Source organism: Micropterus salmoides, unplaced genomic scaffold (genome assembly GCF_014851395.1).
Source record: "Micropterus salmoides isolate LMB-PRFRI ecotype aquatic unplaced genomic scaffold, ASM1485139v1 Ms_hic_scaffold_3, whole genome shotgun sequence".
NCBI lineage: Eukaryota > Metazoa > Chordata > Actinopteri > Centrarchiformes > Centrarchidae > Micropterus > Micropterus salmoides.
This window is the reverse complement of record NW_024042261.1, coordinates 40,972,853-40,977,393: the sequence shown is the minus strand read 5'-3', so window position 1 is coordinate 40,977,393 and position 4,541 is coordinate 40,972,853. Positions and strand designations below refer to the sequence as shown.

Here is a 4,541-nt window from a genome sequence, read left to right as displayed (position 1 = left end):
GGTGAGTGATGTTGTTTTATTGTGTGGATGTAATCTGATCCTGGTTCAGATTGTAGGAGGGTAATAGTTGGATGACAAGCATGAAAAGAAAGCTATAGTAATTATTGATTACTGCTGGACTCTTATTTCATCTTATAAAGTTTATTTTAATAAATATTGGTCTGTAGAGTTTCAGGGTCCTGTTCCAGAAAGCTGGTTTAACCCTAACTGACCATCAGTTGTATCAGCTCTGAGTATGTTAACCTCATATTACATGCATGATGAATAACTAAAGCCATCATCAATTGATCTGCAATCCAATGATTCACCATGGCGACGGGTAAAGCAAAAGAAGTAGTGAAAGATATTAGTTATTTTCTCTGTGGTAAAGTGCAAAACACTTGGCAACAATTGACCTTTTCACAAAAGACATTTTTACATCACAGAAGGAGAAACACAGGTGTAAACAATAAAATACATGAGGGCTGAATTCCATTTAGCTGCTGCAGTTTCAGGGTCCTGATATTGTTCATGCTGACTCACTGTCATGACTTACTGTTAGACTTGAATATAACAGAGCCATTGTTAATGTTATTATTAACACCTGTGCTTTTCCTGCCATCAAACAGATAAGACATATTTTGAGTTGATTGCCTTTAATGTTATTGCATGTCATATACAATTTCAGTCACTGTCAGCCGAAACATTAAAAATAACTTTTTGGTTTCAGTTAAAAAGACACAACTGAGATAATATTTTTATTTTTGTTTTACTTAGCAATCCTGGTGAGAGCATCCTATTAGACCTGCTCGATTATCGCAAAAATCGTAATCACTTATTGACCAATAATTTTGAGATCATGATTAATTAAAACAATTATTTATTGACTTTGGAAATATTGACCTTTTGGAGAAAAGAAAATCATACCATGGATTTTCTCTAACCCATTCAGTATTAAACCTGCTTGGTGACCAGATCTGTCTGATCTGGTCATGTTACCACACAGTTGTTTACTGTCATATGCTGATGGCTCTTTTCTAACTGTCTGTACCAGTTTTGTGTGTAACAACCGTAAAACAGCTGAACTGGTTTTTCCTTTCTTGTTCTTGATCAAAAAGCGCTCCACCCTTCATCTTGGCCCGACCTGAACAAATATGCCACATAACACACTGGATTATAAACACAAGCCAAAGCAAGAGCATCATTCCGAAACAGAATGCATCACAAAAATTGTTTGATCTCGATGATCTTGTTTTCATAATTATTGGAAGCCAAAATCACAATCAGATCCCTCATACTGTATGTGAAGAAGGAAACTGTTGTTTATTACTTCTTTGTAAAAGCATTTAACTTTTTTTTTTCAAATGGCAGTCAGCTGTGATATCCTGACGCTGACTAAGATCACCTGATGTTGTTGCTGTTTGTGCTCATTTTCATTTCCTGCACGTCTCAGAGCAGCATCCTGCAGTGATTTGACAGCAGAACTTTATCAGCAACAACCAAAACCCTTATCAAGTGTTCAGTTTCATCAACACAGATTTAGTGTTTATGCATGTTTTACAATCTTTAAGGATAAGCTGAAATTTTGTCTTGAATGTACAATGAAAGTGTTACTGTTCACTGTAAATATGATCCATACTGGCTGTGAAGAGAACTCTCTGTCAGAAAGCAAATGAGAGCATTTCTCACACTGAGACTATTCCTTTAAAAGGCTCTTACACAATAGACCTTTTGTTCACAGCAGATATATTGACCTGTCACAACAGCAGCTGAATGGATTCAGTCTCATTCATTATCATTTATTCATTATTTAGTTTCCTATTTTTGTGTTTCAGAAACACGGGAGACCAATCAAAAAAATGCATTTGTGCTCTCGGTGAATGTATTAACAAACCCAAGAGAAAAGAGAGTTCTGTGGAATCGGACCTCTGAGGGTTATTCTCTTGCCAAATTAAATTGTCTTTTTTTTCAGTATCACCAGCAGTATCAACAGCAATGTCACCGACATTATCCACATCTCTGGTTTCTTCAACCCAGTCAACTACTGAGTCTGCAGAGAATCGTGGTAAGAGAGCACGTTAGATATGTTACACCATCTGCTGGAGAAGAGCAAGAGGAGGGGAAATATTTCAAATTAATCGCCCACTTAAATACTCAACACAGACAGCTGTGGATGATAATGAATCTGGTTTATATTGCAGGTGACCGTCAGGTCGTCATTACTGTGATCGTCTGTGTAGCTGTGCTGCTGCTGTTTGTGCTGATTTTGATCTACAAACGTAAGAGTTATTACCATTTTCCAGAAGAAACACACACTCCTTCACAACAGCTCCACCCTGTGTGTAAATGAGGATTAAAAAGGCCAAAGAAGACACTGGATACCGTTTGTAGAGACTGTGCATCACTTCTTTTTCATGTCTTGAAGTTGATGAACACAATGTTTTTATACAAAGAAAGTAATAACTTCACTTATTTGCCAAACTTATAAGAGGGAACAGTCTGGTGCATTTTAACCCTGCACCTGAAATTACTCACACCCAACACATTCTCACTCCCCACTCATCACATATTGACGCTTGGTCAAGGCCCTTTGGCGTCACTTTTTAATGCCCTGGGTAACCCTTTAGCATCATTTTTAGACATGTAAGGCTCGGCGGTCAAGTTAGCAACGATAAGCAACAATAAATATGCAACATCCAGATAGACTTTCAAAATAAAACACTAGCGTTTCGTTGCAATTTGGTTAGGTTTAGGCACAAAACTACTAAAGATCATGGTTTGGGTTAAAATAACTATGTACGTCACTTAATGCGCAGGTTCACTTACGTCACGAAACTTACATCACGTAACTTACGCAATTTATGTAACTTGCGTAACTTAAATAAAAATATTTAATGTTGACTTTTTGTTTCACACTGGACACGGACCCCAGTCTCCTGGTACAAAGTCCGGGTGCTGGTCCTCCATCCACCCCAACCTCCTTACTCAGTCTTTTCTATTAAATACCTGCCTTTACCGTCCAAAACTAACGCAACAGTGCTTCCACCGAAGCGTTGAACTATGATGCTATAGGGATCCCCATTGCGTTACAAACTGATGCTGATGGGTGTTAAGTCAGAACTTATTCAGCAAAAGTGTTTCCATCTCCCATTTGGCACATTAACTATTTCTTGACAAAGACTAAAAAGCACCTCAAGCGAGTGTTAAACCTTTCAGCGAAATTAAGGACGTTTTTTCAAATTTTGCATATTTTGTATTTCCATCAAACTAATGCGATACTTCTTAATGCATATTTAAAAAATGTAGCTGGAAACAAAGCTAATAACACAGTCTCTGGGCCACAGTAATGACTGAGATCCCATTCTTCCTATTACAAGTCAGTGTACCATGATATGGATTTTGAAACTTTTGAAACTTTTAAGATAAAATTACTACATGCTTTACGGCTTAAAGTTTAAGGCTTAAAGAGACTGTGTCTCAATTTGATGAAAAGCGTGAAATTAATCCATATGTGTCCTTCTGCTTGTTTACTTAGTTATTGTTCTCTTACATTTTCTTTTGCCAGGATTTTCACATTTAAAGAACACAAGAAATGGAGCAGCAGCACAGCACAAACAAGTCAGTGTATAAATGAGACTGTCCTCCATAGAAAAACGACCATATAGGTTGTTTAATCCACACAAAAGTACAACTCATGTTTACGTTCATTGTGGCAGCGACCTCTAGTGGCCGTACAACACGAACACATGACAAGGACGGTCACTTGGGGCGGCAGTAGCTCAGTACATAAGGGTTAGGCTGGGAACCGGAGGTTGAATTGATATTGCTGAAAAAATTGCGCAATAGTTGGATTACTCATCTCTGAATGATGCCAGATATTTAAATATTTGTGTTAAAAGTATAAGAAAGAACTTCTGGGACTCTCGTTTCATTCAAAATATATAAATTAACACTGGCCATCAAGGATGCTCTTCACTCTTTCAGTGACAGAATCTCTTTTTTCTATATGTGGCGAACCTGTTGTGTTTGTTATGAATATTTTACCTACAGTGGTCAGATACAGGAAATATGTTACTGTATGATATAATGTATATGGGAATGTTTTAAAACTTAAATTATTAATACAATATTGTTAATAGCTATTGTTCTTTTAAAGGTTCAGTGTGTAACATTTCTGAGGATCTATTGACAGAAATGCAATATAATATCCATAACTATGTTTTCAGTGGTGTGTAAAGAACTTACATAATGAACCATTATGTTTTTATTACCTTAGAATGAGCCATTTCTGTCTACATAACCACGGCCCCCCCCCACCGGCCCGTCTGGCACCAACAACCATGCCACGCTCAAAATTGCTTAAATCACCTTTCTTTCACATTCTGACATTCAGTTTGGAGTTCAGGAGATTGTCTTGACCAGGACCACACCCCTAAATGCATTGAAGCAACTGCCATGTGATTGGTTGATTACATAATTGCATTAATGAGAAATTGAACAGGTGTTGCTAATAATCCTTTAGGTGAGTGTATAATTTCTTAATATATCAAGGCAAGGCAAGT

General features: G+C 37.2%; 1 long non-coding RNA gene across 1 annotated transcript; it reads left to right on the top strand.

Annotated features, from left to right (window-relative positions):
• The first annotated feature begins 1,947 nt into the window (after positions 1–1,947).
• On the top strand, positions 1,948–3,711 carry LOC119882271. The gene is made up of 3 exons (XR_005440484.1): positions 1,948–2,044; positions 2,181–2,258; positions 3,545–3,711. It is a non-coding gene; the product is annotated as an uncharacterized LOC119882271 (long non-coding RNA).
• Positions 3,712–4,541: the final 830 nt, after the last annotated feature.